Consider the following 23,871-nt stretch of genomic DNA (forward strand, 5'->3'; position numbering starts at 1 on the left):
TTTTAGGGAGACCTCATCATGACATGGAATTGTCACTCCCAAGATGTTGTTTTCTTCTTTCTCCTCAATTTGAAGGTTGCTGTTTTACTGTCTTCTACCTCTATTGAGGTTTAATAAGGATCAGGGAGAAATAACTTACAACATAGACAGATGAACACCAGCAGGTTTCTGGTCCCAAGGATGCTTCCGGATGCTTTCCTGTCCCCATGCTGCAAGCAAAAGAGTGCTCCTGGGGTCCTCTCCTCAGACCTAGTCCCCCCAAGTAATATCCACCCCTGTCTGCACCCCCAATGGGCATGGTCAGTGCCACAGGTGCAGACAAAGTGAATATCTCACTACATACCTCTCATAGTTTATGATGAGAACTAAGTTATCACTGTGATTAATATTCATTTATTTTATACATCTTCTGTTTACTCCAGTTCATTTTAAGATTTTTTTTTTAAATTTTGATCATATACTACCTGACAATGACTTGCCACACTAATGCTTGGTTTGCATTGATTTGCATAGGAGTTGCTGAGATTTTATAATGATCCAAAGAAAACATTCACATCTCTAATACCTACTTTGTCAGACCCAGAACAGAAATTGGGACCAGAAGGGCTAGATATGTGTGGCGGAGAAAGAGAAGCTTACCTAGTCAGGGTAGCTGCTGAACTACTGAGTAAATATCCAGGCTTTGAATGCCTGCTGCCTGCAGAGCAAAGCCTCATCTCTAGAGCCTCACTGTGCTCATGGCTAAACAGCTTCTTCCTAGCAATCCTGGGTTGCTGGGTGTTTGTGCAGTCTTGCTTTCTTCAAGCCACATTGGACGGTGTTAAACAATGAACACCGAAGAGTTTCAAGGCAGAAGCCATTCAGTAAACATTTATATACACCATCTGTTGCTAGAGACACAAAGCCTGGGGTTTGCTGGCTTCATTTTTGCCACTTGTGACTTGGCATTTCCAATCTCTCTTTTACCCTGGGGTCACATTAGCTTCCCTCGATACTTCTACACTCTTCACAATATCATTCTCTCATAGTTCTGATGACTGAGGATAGGTTTTATTTCCCCCATGCTATCAGTTATGTCTGTGGAAACTTCATGACTGGTACTGGCTGTAAAGTTAGACCCCTGCTCCAAGGGAGCAAGGGCTATCATGAACTGCCAACAGTCCCAAGATCTTTCCATTCCAGTCCCAAGATCTTTCCATTCATGGCAATACCATGCCCTTCTTCTTCTATTGACTCCTATTCTTCTTTGCCAGAAGCTATGGATGGCTTCCAGAACCAATTGGATCCATGCAACACTGTGGAATGGAAGGTCCATATATGCAAATGTAACCTTCTCCTTAGGAGAAAACTTCAACAGACAGAATAGCTTTGGTGCATAAACACATATCATCTTCCCATCTCCAGTATCCTTGACTATTTTGAAGCATGATTTCCTCTTGGTTCTGCATTTTCTGTACTTAAGCTTCAGTTGCTCCAAACATTTTTTCTTTCATACAAATTACCATTCCTGCCCTCCCTGTCTCTCTTCCTTGTTCTTAAATAGTGTTTCCTGACAATAATAGGCAATAGTGATTATCACCTGGTCTTTGTTCAGTATGGCTTCAGTAAGAGCTCAAGGGTTGAATCCACCTAACAAGAAAGGGCATCAAAGTTACAGTTCTGAGGACAGGCTTAGTTCAATCCTAGCCAAAAGGTTGCATATGCATGTTGACACCTAGGCATGGAGGAGTTCACAGGTCTTGGGTGGTGGCTTAGTTCTAAGCATAATCACAGGTGTGACTCACCAACTGTTGCTGGACTTGAACCTCATTGTACAATGGACCTCACCTTCTCATCTTCTTTTCATTCATACAGGAAACCCTGCTTTTGCCTTCGGTTCATGGCCATGCCTCCTGCAGAACACACTGGCAAAAGTGCAGGACACCATATTCCTGCCACCATGACATAATCCTCCCATCCTGTTGCCGCCAGCAGAACCACGTGAATAAAATGTGCCTCACTGATAGGAACAGAGTGAGCAGCTGGAGGCAGCTTTTCCGATCTCTTAGGCTGAATGACTTCTTAAGTCTATAGTCTTTAAACTCTTAATAGAAATTTATTCTTCACTTACTCGAGCTAGATCTGCCCATAGCTGACCATATGCTGGTTAGCCTTAAAAAGTATCGGATACTCTTCCCTGCTTCCTCTTCATAATCTATATAGTTCTGGAGAATTAGTGTTTTTTTTTTTCTTGTTCTTCATATCTCTCTTATAAAGACAACCAAATTCTTCTGTACAATGTATCCTGTCAGCGTGTTGCCTCTGAAAATCTTATTTCTTTTTTTCATGGCCCTTTTGTATCTGAATTAGAGCAACTGATTTAAGTATTGGATCGCTTTTCTAATGATTTCACTGTACAAAAACAAAATCAAAGATTAATAGATCCTTGAGCTAAGAGGAGGCTGGAGAACTGCAGAGCTTGTCTGTGGGTATGAAGAAATCAACACAGGCTGCCAAGTGATTTGTCCGGAGTCAAGTGGGAAGTCAGCACCCTGATGGAAAATTGAATCCAGGGCTCCCTGATGCCCATGAAATGGTCTCCGTGTATAACAAATGAATATAGGATATAAAAATAGCTTGTAATGTATAAAGAAAATTAAAATTTATTAGAGATTGAAATGGTGTATAACATTTGTTCTGCACATATTTTGACTGCAAATTATTTACTAGACATTTTCAGAAACAAGAGGGAGCAAAATAGAAAAAAAAGTTTCCTCCTTCATAGAACTTACATTTTAGTATGTGAGACAGAAATAAGAACTGTGCATGTCAGGTGTGCTAAGTTCCACAGTGAAAAAATAATCAGAGAAAGGAGGTCAGGAACCTAGAGCAAGAAGGCCAAGCATAATTTAATTAAGGAAGTTATTAGGAAAAGCTGCATTACATTTAAGCAAATGTGGCATTGTCCACTTCACTACCCTGCAGGGAGTTGTCTTCTTCTGCCTTTTAACCATTTGACATTCATTGTTAGTGCCTGTGTCTCCAAGAGTACTTCTGGGACCCACCCTCATTAAGAATCATCACACGTGGCATGGTGATGAATTATGCTTATCATTGTTAGAAAATCTCTCTCTCTCTCTCTCTCTCTCTCTCTCTCTCTCTCTCTTTCTCTTTCTCTCTCTCTCTCTGATCTTAGTGAGGTTCAAGGACTATTGAGAGCCAGGCTAATCCAAGCCTTTCTGAAGACAGGATGAAAGGACAAAAGAGACGTTAATTCTGTGTTCCTGTCCAGGGGTGGACTTGGCAATGTCCAGTCTGGGGCTGGAGATAGAGCATCAAATTAGTGTTGCAGTTTTGGGAGAGCTTACTTTTCCCCCAGGATGTGGTTACCAGGCCTAGGATAGCTGTGTCTGATGTATCCTGTGTTCTCTTGGAAAATATTGTGTGATTTAGCTCTCTGCTGACCTTGGTCAACCCCCACCACACACACAACCACAAATAGTATGGGAGAAGTTGTGCTGCTCAATAAACTTTCTTGGTGTAAGTCGTCAGGCTTATGAAAGACCTCCTGGTGTCAGCTTTTTCTTTTGTCTTCTTTACTTCTCATTGCCAGTGCTCCCTCTCTACACTTTCTGCAGGTTTAGGACATGAGAAGCACCTGGCTCTTCAGCATTGAAATATCAGCACCCAGGAAAGTGGATGGCTCATAGTAATTTTTAGATGTTTAAGACATGGCTAGGTGAAAAGATGGGTGGATAGATGGAGCAGAAAGTAGAGCTAGAACAGATTATCTTTGGCTGATAACCTAAATACAGTGCATTCTATTTCTTTCCTTCCTATCTATGTGTGCTATACATGATGCTAAAATCCTCCTCTCTTCCATTCTGGGTGGAGCTTCATGACTTTCATAATCAATAAAGGATTGCAGATGGGACAGTTGGGATATCTAAGGATGTCACTTAGAAGGCTCTACAGCTTGAGTCACAATTTGACATGACCTGGGAAAAGATCACTGTAGTGTGAAGAGAACCCATGTGCAAAGGGAAATCCAGCTGGCTCAAAGCTAAGTCAGTGTGTTAGACCTATCTATATGACCATCTGGTTGCTACTGCATGAGAGAATTCAAGCAAGAACTGACCAGCTGAGCCCATCCGTCCATGGGATGGGGGGAGGGGGACATGATATACTGTTGCCTTAACTAAATTTGTAATATTTTGCTATGATGCAGTAAATAACTGGAATTCATTGGGGGAATAATTATGGAGAAACAATCATAGACACTTGATGCTTACAACAACATAGAGAAAGCAGGTGTAAATCGGGACATATTGTAGATGAAGAAAACCCAGTTAGCAGGATGTAGGTTTAGAATCTGAGCCTAGACTTGAAGGGGAAGCCAAGGTATTAATAGGGAATGAGTTGAAAACAGAAGGATTTATATACTCAATGGTTATTTTTTCTACATTTTTTCCATCCTTATTTAACTGATTTCAGCTTAAGTTGAGAACATATACTCCAAGTAGTCTCAGCTCAACAGAATATTTTTTTCTTTACTTGTATATCAAGATTGCAATGGACTATAACTAAGAAAAAAAATAAAATTAATTCCTGTGTGGCCTGGAATAACTCTGTGTGTGTGTGTGTGTGTGTGTGTGTGTGTGTGTGTGTGTGTGTGTGTGTGTGTTTACTCTATATAACACCTAGGAAATATGTCCTGGAAGTTTTTCATCTTCCCAGTTGTTTCTGAACTTGATCAAATCACTTAGTAACTACCAAGAAGTCCACCAGAGCAAAAGGTTCAACTCTGTCTTGTGTTAATTAGCCCAGGCAGTTTTCAAGGTCCCAGCCCTGAAATTCATTTCATGTGCAGTATCCCCAATTAGGTGAAATCTGTCTGAAATTTCTGGAACCACAACTCAACAATCAGTGAAGAGATACACCAATGTAACAAAAGGCCAAGATAGATTTCCTTTAGTAGTTCCCTCAAGACAAGACTTCAAAGTTTTTTCAAGACACAAAATTAAATTTTATATGCATATATATATATATGTGTGTGTGTGTGTGTGTGTGTGTGTGTGTGTGAATAAATGCTTAGTCATTTGACTTTATGCAGTAGCCTAAAGACAACAGCATTTATGTATTTTCTTGTTTTTTCTGATTCTCTACAATTTTTAATGAACTTTCCATCAGCCACCAGTCTTTTTAGTCAAAAGTTACATGTTGATGAAGATGGGCTCGGCAGAGGGGTCACACTTTGTTCATCTCCCCAATATGGCCTCATTGAATAAATCTGCTGACTATTATATTGGTGGTTTTCATTGGCTTTTCAAAGATGGGTAGCCAAATCTGGCCTGTTGAGACACAACCCGGACCCTAAATCCAGCAAAAATCACAGCAATCATAAAGGGACTAACATGAAGACACTCACGTATCTGGGAGTGTCTGCCTTCCACAACACGCTAGCCCCAGAGTAGAAAGGAAAGACCAGAAGGAGTTAGCAGCTGCTGAATCATTTCCTCACAGGGGTATTTCTCTGTCTTCCCATGTCACCTAGCATCAGCTGCTCCTTATCTGTACTTGATGAGGCAGAAAAATCAGCATTTGGACTTTGGTTTAGAGACTGAGGAAATTTGACCCTATCACGGGCCTTCTCAGCGGTCTGGTGTGCCTGACGGAAAGACAGAAACGGGTTAAAGCCAGAGCCATCCTGAGTCATGGTCACCGAAGTCGAGTGCACAGCCCTGCTTCTCCTTGGTTCTCTGTCAGGCTGAATAGCTGTAATTTACCACACCAAGTGTGGTGAAATGCACATGGAACCATCTAGGATGATACGGAAGGGCATGTCATAATCAAAGGCTAATAAGAGAAGTCCTCCTGCCCCTACAGCTGTGCTTAACTTTGCTCATTTAAATGAACAGTGAATAGCAGTGATGGAATCTTTTCGTGTTGTATTGGACCTTGCTACCACTGTTCTTCAGTTCCTTTAAATATTGACTCTTGAAGCCAATGAACACTAGATTAGATGATGATGGGCCATTAGAGATCTTCACTCTGTGAAAAGGATCCATTATACACATGATACAATGCTGACCTCTTAGTATCTTACAGACTTAAGGAGGCACCTATGGGAAAAGTATGCAATTTGGAAAATCTTGCAATGTGAAAATTTGGCATATATCTGCTTGCTCTGACAAAATAAGTGTCTTATCATTGTACACATAAACCATACTTATTCATGACCTGTTTGAGATTTAAAAAATTGTTTTTTGCCAATCCTGTATTTTTATTAGCCTACTGAGCTGAATAGTTTGGATTTTACTTCGTTTTTCTTCCACAGTCCTTGTATGTGTGATCTTTTATATGTATTATAGGCTTTCTACGACACAAACCATAAGAGAATTGCTCATGAAGATTGAGTTCTCCAAACTACAAATGTTAATGTCTGCATACTCATAATTATACTATTATGATTTTCTTCATCAAAGACAATTAGACTCTAACACTAGATACCCCAAGAAGTGCCTCATCATGATTAAAAGATATTAAGCATTGGCTAATCCTTAAATCAGTGTGTAACTTATCAATTAATTTTCCTTTTATTATCTGTTTTGTAAGCTTTATGACTGTTGTCTGTTACCATTCTACAAAAGCATTTGCTTATGGCATTTGTGTGTTTGGGAGAATTATGATTAACTGTTATTTGTTAACATTCTACAGAAGTATTATTACAAAGGGCATAATTGGTATTATTGAAAGGCTAGAACGTTACCAACAGAATGGACTTCATGAATGCCTAACCTTGCAAGCTTAAAATGGACTTTAAATGGTTTTGTACACTAACTCCTTGACATTTGTCACCATTTGCCTAAGATAGGATCAAATCAGACCAACCTAGATAAATCAGACTCTTGTGATTGACAAACAGTTGAAAATACACCATAAGATGGTTCAACATTGATGTCTTTGAGAATGTTGTTCAGAGAAAAGAAGGGAGGGTCTCAGAATTGAGAGGAAGTCATGAAGAATATAATGGCATTTTCTTATAATCCCAACTCTTACATGATAAGCTGGGGCACTGGTATCATAAGTTAAAAGCCTGCTTAGATTTTATGATGAGACCCTGTTTTTTTTTTTTTTTTAAAGGATGGAATTTCCTTGAACTATTCCTTCTGAAAATTACTGAAAAACAAGAGGTTATTTGGTTCCTACTTGCATTGTTCATAACATTTGTTTCAGACATAAACATATTCTACTTCAAGACTGAGGTGTTGAAATAATGGGCAAGTGTTCCTGTTCTGTAGGGGAGAAACATTCCAAAGAGACACTAGCGTCCCTCACTTTGATTATTGGCTGTTGAAACAATGGATCCCAAGGAACTGGAATTCCCCCGGGAATGCTACACTGGTCAAAGAGAAAGCTAAAAGTCTAAGTCAGCAAGAGAGAAAACTTTTCTCCTACAAATATTTACAAATTTGTCAACCTTACAGGAGAAATAAATGTAACAGGCTCCCAGAACTTAACACAACTGAAGCCATGGTGGAGGCCACATTCTGACTTTAAAACCCAGCACACGGGTCCCAACACCTGCCAAAATGAGAACTAAGGCCTAATCTGTAGTGGGATATTCACTTTGTCTCTATCATCCCTGGCCCTCTATCTAAACCTTCACGCCAAATTAATTAAATACCCCCAAATGGGCACCAGGGGCATTCACTGGTCCTCTTTATCCTTTATCCCTATTTGGCCACATTGAATACAGATTTTTCTACCTTTCATTTAAAAATGAAGTTCAGTGTTGGATTGTTGATCGTGGAATAATTTATTTCTGGTCATATAAAGCCTGTTTCATAAGAAAAGTAGACTCTTTCCTAAACAAACCATGTGGAGTATCCATTTCCCATAGTCCCTGCTATGCTAACCCTCTAATTATGGGAAATACTCTACTCACAGGACAGGAACTGGATAAGACAAAAGATACCAAAAGGTGAGAAAGGCAGCCAATACGTGAGCTAGCCAGTACCCTGCTATTGAACAAAGACAGTGTCAAAGGAATCTGCTGCTCAAAGCCACTGTACGTTGACAGATTGGAGGGAACGTGCCAAAGTGATGAATTACCTATGATGTAGAAACAAAAAACAAGAAACAGGGAGAGACAGATGACTTAAAGGAAGTTGAAGCATTTATGAAATATGAAGTGGGGCTACCATTACAAAGTGAATATCATACAGATAAAGACAAAGACAGCAATTGGTCACTGGATAGCCTTGGTACCGAAAAGCTCCTTTGCTCTTTGGACCTCAGTCTGGTTCCTGCTACATGTATCTCCATCTTATCCTTGCCACCAGTGCTGGCTGAAATGGGCCCCATCCCTTGGGAAGCATAGTGCTAATGTGCTTTGGACTAAACACAACCTTGGGATCTGCTTTAAGGCTCAGAGAAATGCTTTATAATTTGAAGGGGACAAAAGGAAGGCTGTTCCTCTGAGTGGTCTGACAAGGTGCTTCCCAATGGCTTGGGAGGTCAGACTCTGACCCAGCCCACATTGGGAACATATAACACTGAGTGAAGAAAATGAGTTAGGATAATTATCCCACGAGATGCTGAGACAACTTTCTGATATCTCTGAAGCCTACTCAGTATTTGATTCAGAAAATAATGGTAGCCTCATGACAGGGAGGCTTCTGTGTGCTTTCTGCTATGTGCCTTCATCTCACTTACACACGAGTACTCACCATTGTTTATATTCTTAAGTGGTTCTTTCTAATCTATGTGTTTCAGGATTTGATGTTCTCTTTATTACATTCCCCAGTCACTTTGATGATACATTCATTTCTGTTGCTTTCTTTATGCCTCTTATCTTGATAGATAAGTTCCTGGAATAATTTAAGTTTTGTCTTAAATTTTTATTCCAAATTAATAGCACTTTTGATTTTTATCTTGCCATGACAGCAATATAGACTTATTACAGATAATATGAAAACTATAAAATAAATGAGAGGAGCAACATTCCAAACTAGAAATAATCAGTATTAACATTGTAACATGCTCTATCTGACTTGTTTTTCTAAAATTATATTTATTCTTAAGTTATTTGATATTTTTGTGCAACATTGTCTCATGGATATTTCAAAGTATCATGAAATGTCTTCAAGACTCAACCATTTCTCTGTTGATCATGAAATTGAGAGCAACATCCATCACAGTTCCCCAGTTTTGGAATCCACAGGGTACAAAGGGAAAGAAAACCAAGTGGCATGGTGGGTCAGGAGCTAAGAAGGGTCTTCACCACCTGACTACTTTCAATAAATCCCAGACAACCAATGACTATGTATAAGCACCAGCAAATTCCCCAGCATCCTGTGCTTCAGCACCCTCATCTCTGAAACAATAATTATTTCCTCCATAGGTAGTGGGGAATTGAATTCAGTAACCCATGTCAAGTCATAATTACCATGTCATACTTTCAAAAGAACATTGATCTCTCTCCTATCATTGGCTTTTAGTTAATGGACACCTTCAGTAAAATCATTAGCTCTTTTTTGTCTACTTTAAATTCAATGATCACAATGGGAACAAGTAGGACCTACTTTGACAATGGGTTTAGAGACAAAAGAGGGTAGGTACAGTGTGATGTGTTGAAGAGTATCTAGTTGTATTTCTGTTGTTGTGATAAATACCCTGTTGAAAACCAGCTTGCGAGAGAAGAGGATTTGTTTGGCTTAAACTCTGAGGTATTCAGTCCATCATTTCAGGAAGTAGCGGTAGCCAGGCATGCCTATACCCAAGAGACCAAATAAAGTAAATGCATTCAGACTTATGGCTCAGTGCACATCCTCTAACTCTTACTCAGTTCAGACCCATTCTCAAGGCTGTATTTTCTTATCTGATCAAAACATTAACCTAACTGAGACAATCCCCCCAGATGTGACCACAGGCTAACCTGATCTAGACAATTCCTGACTGAGACTCTCTTCTTACAGTGTGACAGATGAAAACTAAAAGCAATAACCATGAAGATTATCTCCTAAATGGTTAAATACACATGCCAATACCTGTAAGCTGTGAATATGATCTCATTTAGCACAAGGGGTTTTGTCAAATAAATAAGATAAGAATCTCATAATGAGATCATCCTGGATTTAAAGTGGAGTCTGTATTCCATAGCAGACAGCCTTGGAAGTGCAACAGGCAAACGACTTTCCCAAGACACAGAGAAGATGATTATGAAGATAGAGACAGAGGTAGAGGCTATGTATCTAATGTATCTACAAGAGAAGGTATTCATGGACTCACCAAAAGGGGACAAAGCAAACAATGATCTCCTGGAACTTTGTAGGGAACTCAGCCCTATTATCAACTCGATTTCTGAACTATATAAAAAGTTATATCTTAAATGCTTTGTGTTTTGCTGCAGTTTGTTAAGAAACTCAGAGAGATGAATCTATGCATAGAAAAGAGCCCCTTAGCAACCACTTTATGTTCTGCATCTCCAGACAGGTCACAATATAGGCAGGAATGGAGAGTTTGGCATCACTTATAACCAAGTGGATGTATCTGTCTAATGATGACCATCAGTGTCAGGAGGCCTATTTGGTGATGACTCTCTCTGACAGTCTTCTATTTCAGCTCTGTCAGTGTTAAAAGAAATCTTTTGTCCTGTGTCTGTTATCATCCTTCTTGTCTTCTTTTCAGTTGTGTATAATGCAAGAGAGAGGCTCCAGTAGCTACAATAAACTTGTATTGCTTTCATCTTTAAACCCATCTCATATATCTGCTCTTAAGGCAAGAATGACCTTCTTTTTATGAGGGAATGGATATATTTAACTGTATGCGTACCTGTTCTTGTTTGCTCTACTTCATGTTCTTGCATCATGCTCTTAGATGATTTTTGAAGATTCCTGGCCTGATATAGGTTCCTGTGATCTCATCATTGAATGCAGGGCACTTGCCTGGGGCTTGCTATTTGAAACCATTTTATCTGTGTCTCTTAATGCTTACTCAACTAAGATCTTAATCCATCCCTTGTCTGGACCTCACTTAACACCATCTTCTTTCTTAACTTACAACTAGACATGCTCTCCAAACCTCATGGCAGTGTAGCAGTAAATCCTGTGTGGTTAATAACATGACAGTTTTTATGTGAATTCTCATCCCATAAGATAACTAATAAAACCACAAAAGCAGAGTGGTATTTCATTGTGTCTTTATTCACTGTAGTTTTTATGCTCACTTCCCAATGCAACTGCATCTTCCATATGCAGAACTTGTATTATCTGAGTTATCCAGGCCTATAACTCTTCATTATTTAAAAAAAAAAAATACTACTGACTGATGGGAGATGTCATTCTGAAATATATTTCTCTTATTGGTTAATGAATAAAGCACTGTTGGCCAATAGGAAATCAAGATAGGTGGGACTAGGAGACAAGGAGGATTCCAGAAGTAGTAGGGAGGAGTTTCAAGATGAAAGATGGAGAGGGAAGAATGAGGGGCCTCTCTCCGGTAAGATGAGACCACGTGGAAACACTTAGATTAATAGAAATGGGTTAATATTTAAGGCAGATCTAGCCAATAAAAAACTAGTAACTGACCAACAGCATTATATCAAAACAGCATCTCTGTGTGTTATTTGAGGCTGGCGCTGCAGTGGGACCAGGCCAGCGGGGGAGGAGGGGGACAGGACAGGACACATACTCTTAGCATAATGGCGCCTTCAACGTGGCTAATAAGACCTTCCACTTAAAACTTAAGAAAAGCTTAAGAAAGGGCTTTAGAAACAAAAGAACAGAGACAAGAAAGGCTTCTTGGTAACAGCAATTTTCTCAGTTGGACTCTGTTTTGTTAGAGACATGCAGAAATTTTCGCAGTTTCTTTAAGGGAGGTTTCTTGACTCAGCATAAGCAGCAAAAAAGCCACAAGGCTTTTAAAGAGCTCTGCTAACAACTGAATGGTGCGTATGAGAGCTGGCAATGGCAGTGACCACATCTCCAAGCCGGCAGCATACTGCTGGATGTCAGCGTACACCAAGGCAATGAACACAGATCTCAGTTCTGGCAGTAAGGTGACCGCCGCCATCTTTGATAGATGGCAGCTAATACAGCTGTGGCCTTCATTTTAGCAATGTTGTTTACCAGATAAAAGACTCATGGCCACAAAAAGATAAAGATTTACAGTAAAGACAGATTCAGATTAAGAAAAACCTCTAAAGGATTACAGTGTGTTTTAAAATATATGTAGGCTTGGGAGAGAAAAAGAAACAGGACACAATGGTTTTAAAAAGAATAATAAAAAGACAGAGAGTAGTTGGGTGTGGTGGCACACGCCTTTAATTCTAGCACTTAGGAGACAGAGGCAAGCAGATCTGTGTGATTTCAAAGTAAACCTAGTTACAGAGTTAATTCCAGGACAGATAAAAGCTACACAGAGAAACCCTGTCTCAAAAAATGAAAAAAAAAAAAAAAGAAAAAGAAGAAGAAGTAGAAGAAATAGAGTAATAATAAAGCCATGTAAAGATGGAAAGCACAAAAAAATCTGGATACTATACATTATTTTATTATCTGTGTCATTTGACGGCTGAAGAAATAACAACTGTTAAAAGAAATACTGCTGGATTATTCCAATTTATATATTTTAAAAATACTTTGACTCCAAAATTTAAGTCTAAGGACAAGTTACTGGGGGAAAGGATTTCTATTTTTGTTTCCACAGAAAATGAAAAGCTGCTTCCAGATCATGGTTTGATCAAGCAAGACCCCCTGAAACAGTGTTTCAGGTGATCCAACATTCTAAAGAGTTGGAACAAGTCAGCCTTGCAGACTACAGCCAAGATTTCTGTGTCTTCTTAGGATCCCCATGACAGCGCTCCCTACCAGTAGGAAACAGTTTGGAAAGAATGACGCCCAAATTCCCAAATATTGTCTATAAATGTTTGTTTTCATTTAAATGGGTTTGTTTATAAATGGTTAATGAGCACAACCAATCTCTTTAAAGGTAAAAAGGGAATGGTGGTATAGATATAAATACTTTGTTTTGGAATGGATTTTCATTTATTGATACAAATTTAAGGTCAATTTTGTGATATGTGTATTTCTCCTCTTATTTAGGTATTGTGTTTATATACCTCATTTAAAAATGTAATGTATAATTTAGTACAAATTATAGACAGTTTCCTATAATAGTCAAAACTTTAGTGAATAAGGTTTTCTAGATATATAGAGATGTATTTGAGATGAATAGGCATTCTCCAAACCTTTCAAAGGCCTACAGAATATGGCATTTAAAATGGCTTAGGGTTTTTCTTAACAGTGAGACACAACTGCTCCCGGCAACACCACCTGCGTCAAAAAGAAAGATGGATGTCAAAGAAACTTGTTATGGAGTTTGCCTCCAATATGGCAAGACTAGCCATTTGGCCAAGATACTGCTCTTGTCTGTATTGTTTGACTTTATGCTGTATAAACTGGACATGCAGGACCCACAGAAAAATTACTGCTAATTCAAGATGGACATTGCTACAGAGTTCCTGCTGCATGGCAGCATCTGCCAGACATTCTGCAGGACACAGAGAAAAGTGACTAACAAACTGCCAATACATGTAGAAAGTTTCCTGCTTTGCTGAGGAGTCTGCCAGATGAAACATTACAGAAGAACATCAGGTGACTAATCAGGTAGCAAGATGTCTCTGTCATTTCTAGAGTTTATACATTACCCTTCTGTGGTGTTTGATGGAGTTGAAGACAGATAGTTATGGTTATAGTTTTCATTAGTTAGAATTAAAGTTACATATAGGACTTTAGATTCACAAAGATAGGATAGATGATGGAATATTTCTTTAAACCTTACTAAATGTTAATGGACAAAATATTGTCAACTGTGATTCTTATTTGATAACTGGTATATGATATATTTTGCTATGCTAAGGTTAAAATCCTTTTCATTTAGAAAAGAGGAAATGACAGGAGATGTCATTCTGTAAATATATCCCTCTTATTGGTTAATGAATAAAGCACTGTTGGCCAATAGGAAAGCAAGATAGGTGGGAATAGGAGACAAGGAGGATTATGGAAGTAGCAGGGAGGAGAGTCAACATGGAGAACAGAAAGAGAGCAGAACTCTGGGCCCTCTCTCTGGTAAGATGAGACCACGTGGACATACTTAGGTTAATAGCAATAGGTTAATATTTAAGACAGAGCTAGCCCATAAGAAACTAGTAACTGGCCAACAGAATTTTATCTAATACAGTGTTATTTGGGGCTGGCTAGGCAGTGGGACCAAGCTGGCGGGAAAAACCTTACTCATAAAAACTGAGTTTGCTACTACTTCTGAAGTAAGCACAGAGAGACCACATTCCTAATTCATGTCTGTTCAACTGGATTATGATAATCTGGGAAGGTAGAGGAGGTAGATATTAGTAAGTAACTCAGCCCTGATCTCTATGTGTTACAAATTTCCTTAAACCACAAACATATACTCATGCACGCCGACATGCACACATACACATGCATATATACATACATGCACACAAATATAAATATATATGATTGCACTATTGTACACACACATGTGTGCACACATATACATAAACACACATGTGCTTGCACATATATGTAAACATACTCATGAATACATATGCACAAACACTTGAATGTTTGTTCACAATAAAACACATGTTTCACATATACACATTTATTAAAACAAGTGAATGCATCTTTTACTTGCAGTCTTGTGTTTTGTAATGAGACAAGTCTAATCATGAACACCCATTTTTTAGGATGTTTGCCTTCAGCCCCAAGATAAAGGCTTCCTATATATCTGGTCCTCTGTCCTTGAAGATTCATCTGCTCCTCAGAGTCTTCAAGTGTCCAGAAAAAGTCAATTTTAACATGGATGCTACTTCAGAGCCCAGGCAAGACTGGAACAAAGACATAAGTGAGCTAAAAGAAAATACACTTGTGTGGTTAGAGTTGCCCCAAGTTAGCTGATGTTGTTTGTGGCTTTTGTAAAGGGTTATGTTTCTCTGATTTTTTCTCAGCACATTTATCATCTGTATATATGAGGGCTACTGATTTTTTTAGTTTGTCTTATATCCTGCCACTTTGCTGAAGGTGTTTATCAGCTTTAGGAGTTCCCTGGTAGAGTTTTTTGGGTCACTTATGTAAACTATCGTATCATCTGCAAATAGTGAAAGTTTGACATCTTCCTTTCCAATTTGTAGCCCCTTGATCTCTTTTTGTTTTCTTATTGCTCTAGATAGAACCTCGAATACAATAATAAAGAGATATGGAAAGGGCTGATCTTCAAAATATACAAAGAATCCAAAACACCAAATAATCCAATAAAAAAAAGCGGGGTACAGAGCTAAATAGAGAATTTTCAACAGAGGAACCTCAAATGGCTGAAAGGCACTTAAGAAATTGTTCAACATCCTTAGCCATCAGGGAAACATAAATCAAAACGACTATGAGATACCATCTTACACCTGTCAGAAAAGTTAAAATCAAAAACACCAACAACGGTTTATGCTGGATAGGATGTAGATAAAGGGAAACATTCCTCCATTGCTGGTATGAATGCAAACTTATACAGCACTTTGGAAATCAGTACGGCAGAATCTCAGGAAAATGGTAATCAGTTCACCTCTTAAGTGTATATCCAAAGGATGCACATTAATACCACAAGGACATCTGTTTATGTTCATAACAGCATTCCAACCAGAACCTGGATGCCCTCAGCCAAAGAAGAGATGAAGAAAATGTGGTACATTTACACAATGGAATACTACTCAGCGATAAAAACCATTGATATCTTAAAATGCGAAGGCAAATAGATTGAACTAGAAAATACCATCCTGAGTCAGATAACCCAGACGCAGAAAGAAAAACATAGCATGTACTCACTCATAAGTGGATATTAGTCATAGAGCACAGGATTACCAACCTACAATCTACAAACCCTGAGAAGCTAGGAAACAAAGAGGACGTTAAGAGAGGCATACATGGACCCCCCCCAAAAAAGGGGAAAAGGGACAAGATCTCCTGAGTAAATTGGGAGCACAGGGGAGGGGAGGGGAAGGGGGGATGTGGGAGAAAAAAAGGGGATAGGGGGAGGGAGGAGGAGAACATGGGGGATCAGAAAGGTTGCGTTGAGAGAAGAACAGAGAAGGAGAGCAAGAAAAGATACCTTAATAGAGAGAGTCATTATAGGCTTAACAAGAAATCTGGCACTAGGGAAATCTCCAAGGATCCACAAAGATGATCCCAACTAAGAATCTAAGCAATAGTGGAGAGGCTACCTTAAATGTCCTTCCCCTATAACAAGATTGATGACTACCTTAAATGCCATCATAGAACCTTCATCCAGTAGCTGATGGAAGCAGAAGAGATGCACAGCCAAGCACTGAGCTGAACTCCTGGAATCCAGGTGTAGAGAGGGAAGAATGATGAAGAAAGGGGTCAAGACCATGCTGGGAAAATCCACAGAAACAACTGACCTGAGTTAGAGGGAGCTCATGGACCCAGACTGACAGCTGAAGAACCAGCATAAGACTGAACCAGGCCCCCAGAATGTGGCTGTCAATTGGGGGTACTGGACAGTCTGTGGGGCCCCTGGCAGTGGAACCAGTTTTTATCCCTAGACTTTCTTTGGGAGCCTGTTCCCTATGGAGGGATACTCTCTCTGCCTAGATACACAGGGAAGGGCCTAGGTCCTGCCCCAAATGGTGTGACAGGCTTTGATTATTCCACATGAGAGGCCTCACTCTCCCTGAGGAGTGGATGAGGGGTGGGATGGGATGGTGTTGGTGGGGGTAATGGGAGGATGAAAGGGAGAGGCAACTGGGATTGGTATATAAAATATCATTGTTTTTAATTTAAGTTAAACTTAGTGTAAAAAAAGAAAGAAACTACACAATGCTGGGCTATCCTATTTCTCCTTTCATATGGCATGCATATAACAAACTTTTATGTGATAAGAATGTCTTTTCACTAATGACAGGAAACCATGTTCTTCTAAGTCATGGTATTGGAAGTATTCGAGACATGCAATGAAGACATGGCATATTTAATTTTTCAGTTGTTCATTTACAGCCTACACTATGAAGGCCCATTTGCTAGGATGTCATCAGGCCACAAAAGTTCATCATGAGTGTCTTAAGCAGAACTGAGTTTAACTGGATTCAGTGGTCTGAGTAGACTACCTCTGGTGGATACACCAGGGAAGGCAACATGTCTGGTGTCCTTAGCAACTGAAAGACAAGAGACAGGGCTGACCCCCAACGTTGTGATTTTTCTCCCCTACACCTGAAAGTGTAAATTAAACTTTCTTCATAGAAGGAGGAAGCAGGAAGCACAGGAGGTCATCACAGAGGGATAATGTGTGGGTGAATGGAAGAAGTGTCCATAAAGTTATGTGTCAGTTCCCACAAACTACAGAGAAGCATCGTTTCTGTTTCCTCCCCCTCCCATCCTCCCATGCCCCCCCACCTACTCCCATCCTATCCCCAGTGAGGGTGAGGCCTTCCATGGGGAAATCATCAAAGTCTGTCATCATTTGGGGCAGGGCCAAGGCTCTCCCCTGTGAGTCTAGGCTGAAGAGTATCCATCTATGTAGAATGGGCTCCCAAAATCCTTTCATACACTAGGGATAAATACTGTTCCATTTCCAGAGAGCCCTTAGACTGCCCAGGCCTCCTAACTGACACCCACTTTCAGGGGGCCTGGGTCAGTCCTATGATGGTTTCCCAGTGTCCATGAGCTCCCCCTTGTTCAGGTCAGCCTTTTTGTGGATTTCCCCAGCCTGGTCTTGACCTCTTTGCTTATCACTCCTCCTTCTCTCCAGCTGGATTCCAGGAATTTGGCTCAGTGCTTTGCTGTGGGTCTCTGCTTCTGCTTCCATCAGCTGCTAGATGAAGGCTCTAGATGTCATATAAGATAGTCATCAATCTCATTATCAGGGAAGGGCATTTATCCCCTATTGCTTAGATTGTTAGTTGGGGTTATCCTTGTAGATCTGTGAACATTTCCCTAGTGCCAGATTTTTCAGTAAACCTATAATGGCTCCCTTTATTATGGTATCTCTTTTCTTGCTCTCCTCCATTCTTCCCCCAATTCAATCTTCCTGATCCCACATGTCCTCCTCCCCCTCCTCTTCTCCCCTTCTCTTTCTCCTAACTCCCTCTCCCCTCCACTCTGTCCTCCCAATTTGCTCAGGAGATCTCTTGTCCCTTCCCCCTTCTCTGGGGACCATATGTGTCTCTCTTAGGAGAAACACCATTATTAAGATAGGAGCTGGACTATAGCAGAACACCAAGGACACTGGAAAGAGAAAATAGATGACTGTACATTTCTGTCACTTTTTATCTAGTATAAACATGTAACAGTTGAATCCATGCTGAAGGCATAGCTTCTTCCATGAACTCTTTTATCTTTATGAAATCATACACCAAGAACTTCCTTTGACTTACCAAAGAAAGAAGCCATCTAGCAATTTAGTAAAAATCCTGGTGACTAGCTAACATTATCTAGACAAAATATACTTACTGGATGACAGAAGGGGGAAATAAGATGAGAATATAGCAAATGCATTATTCAAAGGCCAGAACTGAGATCATTTCATGTGCTGTCTGACACAATCACAGGAATGTTGGGAGAGAGTGGATACAAGCTCCCAACTGCACATGACTAATTTAAGAGGCATAGTAGACAATGTGCCACAGCCATGGTGTTGGTAAACAGCCTTACCAAGATTCAAACTCAGGACACTTTTAACTTTAAAACTCCAATTATTGGCTCAACTTCTGGCTTGAATACCAATACACAGAGCTGTCTTGATAACATGAGGATAAAATTATTAGCCAGTACCTTTATATCTTCTTTTACTTTGGCCAGTTATCATAAGTGAGACAGACATTTCCTCTCTCATAGTGTGGGGATCTGAAGTATACAGTGGGTCACAGGGGAGGGCTCCTCTGAAGGCTCCACACTAATCCACGGACATGCCCTTTGCTAGCATCTGTAAGCTAATTTTGCTGCCTAACACTTAGCCTCCTCCCTCCTCATTGCTCTTCACTCCAGTGTCTACTTCTTTTTTCACATCTTTTCACTGGTAAATTCTCCTGCCTTCTCACATGAACCCTCATGATCCCTTGGAGCTCCCCTGGATTAGCCTCTCTTGAGATCTTTAATCACAGTTCTGAAGGCCCTCTTACCAAGTTGCAAAAGATACAGGTTCTTGGGATCAGGACATGAACATTTTTGGAGGACCATTATGAGCCAACCAATCAATCTTTATAGACTGACAATGGCAGGGGCTTTTTAGAACTTGTGATTTTGTTTAATGCAAGCAGAGTTTAAAGTCTTCAACATCAGTGAGATGCATGGTCCCTTCCTGGCTCAGTGCCTGTTGGTGAAAGACAAAGCCTGTAGTTCAATGATGACACAACAAAATGCTCAAAGAAACAATGGGGTAGTCAATACAAACAATGGCAAGCAGTAAGGTTTCTGGATACTAGTAACTCCCAGATGGTCAGAAGCCCTGCCTCAGTGGTGCAGGTCCTGTAGAACTCATATTTGGAGAAAACAGTTGATTAAAGATATAGGAACTTCAGCCCTGGTCTGGGCTGAAGATCTTTTCTTCAAAGTTCTGAAAATTACACCCACCATTCTTTAAATCTAATGTAACAGATGGAGTTATTCTGTTCAAGAATGATTTTCTTCTCCTACCCTCAAGTGCACATCTCCAGGCAGCACTGAGTACCATGTCTGTCCTGCATCTCTGTTTCATCATCTCAAAGATGGAAAATGATAACTCTTTCTGGGAAGAATATCAGGAAGACTAAAATTGTCTGAGTTTCTTTTCTGTTGCTATAGTAAAATGCCCTGATCTCTCAAATGATAAGAGTATGGAAGAATGGGCTCCTTGCATCCAGGTTACTAGCCGTCACAGCTGTAAAGTCACAGAGGTAAGAATCAGAAAGCAGCAGAAGTCTGCACCTATTTAGTTTTCCACCTTTAAAGTCCAGGATCCCAGTCAGAGTATGTGCCAGGTGCAGTGGGCAGATCTTCCTACCTCAGTTAATGTGGTCAAGATAATCCCCCATAAGTCTTCTCAGAGGCTCATCTCCCAGGTGATGCTAGACTGTCTAGCTGACAAATACCATTTACTTGACAAGAAAAGATTGCCCTCAAACCCTGTGAGTGGCTGAAAACCATTTTTAACCCCCTTTAGTCCAATGGTGTATCTCTCTTCCTTCTCAGACTGCTTGCATAACCATGGATGTTTCTGGTGGCTTTCTTTCTTTCTTTTTTCTTTTTCTTTTTCTTTTTCTCACTGAAAGAGGGAATATTAACTGTTTATCTAATTAGGTCACAAAAGCACAATTTATAAAATACCCCTGTGGCCTACATACTAAGTTTACAAGATTACAAATATAGTTTAAAGATTTGTTTTAATTATATATGCTTGTCAAAGATGAAAGTACGTACATGCAAGAGATGCCAAACCCAGACTCTAGAGATATAGGAGGTGGTATGCTGCCAGATATGGGTGCTGGGAACTGAACTCCAATCCTCCTCAAGAGCATTAAAATACCTACAACCATAGAGCTCTCTCTCTAGCCCCAACAATCTATAGTATATGATATACAAACAACTCGTTATTCAATTCTGCTGTGTTGCTGTTAATGAATGAAAACACTATGGGAAAACAATTCTGCAAAGACACTTGCCTGTGGTTTCAGGTCCTCTCTGTCTCCATCATAGCCTCATTCTTACCTCCCCCTGTCTGATCCTTCCTGTGGCATGCATGCCTGACTCTTCTGTCTCTCCCGGCAGCCTTCCTGCCCTCCACAGCTACATCATAGTGCCTTTCTGTGACTCAATGACCTGCACTCTGATGAGCAAAGTTCACATCACAGCTCTTCATTCCTGAAGCCTTTGGGATTTCTTTCTAAATAAGACTCTTCTCTCCTTTCCAGCTTATTTGGGAAATGAAAGCAGAATTCCTGAAGAATTCTACTACAGCATAGACTATGTGTCTGGGGAATGAGTGGAACATTTCTACAACTGTCAGTGTACTCTTTCTCTCTCTCTCTCTCTCTCTCTCTCTCTCTCTCTCTCTCTCTCTCTCTCTCTCTCTCTCTCTCTCTCTCACCCACCCTCCCCCCTCTCTCTCGCATAGCCAGCAAATGGATAAGGGTACTTTAGCATTCCTAGTCAGCCATGGGAATCATGCATCTTGTGACCTGAATGAAGTGTTCAAGAAATTGGGAGCTGATAGCTGGAAATGAGGCAGGGTAAGGGGATGGACTCAAGGAGCAACTACCTCTGCCTAAGGGGTTGTTTAAAAAGCTAAAATTGGAGCCAGTAGAATCTGAGTTGAAACCTCTGCCTTTAGTACAAGCTAGAGAAGTTAAATTATTCCAATCCCACCCTCTAAAGCTTATTTCAGAAAAATGGTGAGCACAATGACGTATTCTTTCTGGAATTTCTAGAAATATTAAACAATATAATAAAATTACAGTAGGACTAATTCATTTATCTAATATCATTCATTATCATTAAACCAGTATAAAAATTACATTATACTCTATACAAACATACCTAATTATTTACTGGATCTGGATTAGTACAGAAATTTTAAACACCTAAACCGTTCACTTGAATTTTTCCAATTTATATTTTTTTTCTACCACACTATGACAGGAAGTAATAGCCATTATTGAAAATTATTCTTAAAATGTCAGGGACACATTTTAATATATATTAAGAGTGACTTTCTAGCATTCCACAGAAAATAAACTAATTGAAAGGAAGGAAGGAACATGAAAAGAAATACTTCCTTCAAGCATGACATGAAAAGAGATCTGTCCTTCAAATATTTATGTGGTTCTGGCCCCAGAGCTTTCCACATTCTCATCTCAATTTGGTAGCCTCAGGAAGACAGGCGAGGGCACTTTCCCCTAGGCTGAGGGTTGGGGAGGGGAACAGAAGTTATCTTAGAACTATTCTCAGCTCCTTTCTCCAAGTGTTAGGTCATGGGTGGATGAAAAGTAAAATGTTTACGAGCTTAGAAAGATTAAAAATTACATTTGGAAAAGTGAAGGAAAGACACGGGTGTCGGTATCATGATAATCCTGACATATTATTTCAAATGCCACAGAATGCCTGAGTCTGGGGGGACATAACAGGAGCTGATGTTAGATTCAAAACTCAGGAGGTCTCCCTTGAGCTCACCACAGGGGTGCTGTCTCCACACCCTACCTGCAAGCTGACATCATCGGGCAGGCTCAACTGCATGCATTGGTATTCTCATGGGATGTGCCTAGCAGGGATGAGAGCCCTAGCTAGGGTTAGCTGGCTGTACCATGAGTTAGTCAGGAGCATGAAGGGCAGATTCTAGTGACTCAAATGTGACTGTGAGGTCACAGGAGGCAGGCTTTGGAATTCAGAGCTGATATATATTCTCTTTTCTACTTTGACTTCTCCTAGGGGCCTCCAAGGGATTGGAGGACTTGGCTGAAGGGGTCTGTCATTTGAGTAGCGGCATCTTTGACAAAGGAGATGGAAAAAGACCGGAACAGGACCCCCAAAGAGATAGCAAGCTGTTAAGTGAAGTCAGATAAATGGGTAAAATATCGAAAAGTTCCCCTACATTATCCAGGAAGAAAAAAAAAAAAAACATGTGGTATTTAAACGAACATTAGGCTTTAGTAAGCAGAAGCAATGGAGAAATGCTTTTTTAAATTTTGAAAGAAAAGTGACACTGTATCTTGGAACTGAAGTCACAGGCGATTGTGAGCAACCTGGTGTAGGTGCTGGGACTCAAACCAGGGTCCCCTGGAGAAACAGTAAGCACTCTTCTCTACTGAGACAACTCTCTACTCTGAAACACTTTCAGTTTTAAAGAAAGCATCCTAAGTTTAATCCAGAAGCACCTGTTTAAATGAAAATGCCTCCGGTGACTAACTGAGCTATCGGATTTCAGTTCTATAAGGTGAGGACAGGTAAACCAATGGTCAGTTTTATAAGGTTGAGTGGAAGGTGTTATCTAATTGCTAAGACTCACACAGCAGAAGATTTGATGAAGTATTTCTCAGTGATTATCTGACTGGAAATCATGAGTTCTACCCCCCCCCCCCCAGGACTGGATTCCTGACTCACACAGTAATTCAAAAGTCTTGTCTCTAGCCTCTGGGTTTTAACACTTGAAGACTCACTGGAACATTTGCTCGTAGAGTTTGCTGAGCACCAACTGCAACCCCAGACTCACATTTGATTTCAGTCCTCATCCTAGATCAACTAGTAACCTGGAAATTTTCCTCAGAATCACTTCACTGCTGTTTTCAAACTTTCTGAAAAGAGGGGAGTTGATTTCTCCTGCATACCAAACCTCTGCTCCAGGCCTGTCACTTGGCGGGCATTCAATAATCAGAGCTCCCTCTCCCTCTACAAATCAGCCTCATCTATGATATAAAATTGCCTTGGCACATTACTGAATCAGACAGTTAAAATAAAAACTCCAGACATTGAATTGGATCCAGCTTCGACTGTACAAACTACCAACAGCTGGTTATTGAGTGGATGGTATGTGCCTGGCATTCCATCAGATGCTAGGAAGAAAATTAGCATTTCAGGACCAGAAATGTACACTGGAAAAAGGTCAGTGTGACAGGAGGAATCAATGGGAAGACATTTCAGGACCAGAGAATGGTAAAGATGGCCAACACTCTGGAGTATTTCCACTTAGACACTCCTATCACATAGAATAAAAAAAAAAAAAAAAAAAAAAAAAAAAAAAACCTGAGGTATCTGGGAAATTACAACATGACCAAAAGCATACAGACTGTGAAAAACATCTCTAAGCAAGCCATGATAGACAATTCACAGAACTGCTTCT

The sequence above is a fragment of the Phodopus roborovskii genome, unplaced genomic scaffold, assembly GCF_943737965.1.
Source record: "Phodopus roborovskii unplaced genomic scaffold, PHOROB, whole genome shotgun sequence".
NCBI classification, from domain to species: domain Eukaryota; kingdom Metazoa; phylum Chordata; class Mammalia; order Rodentia; family Cricetidae; genus Phodopus; species Phodopus roborovskii.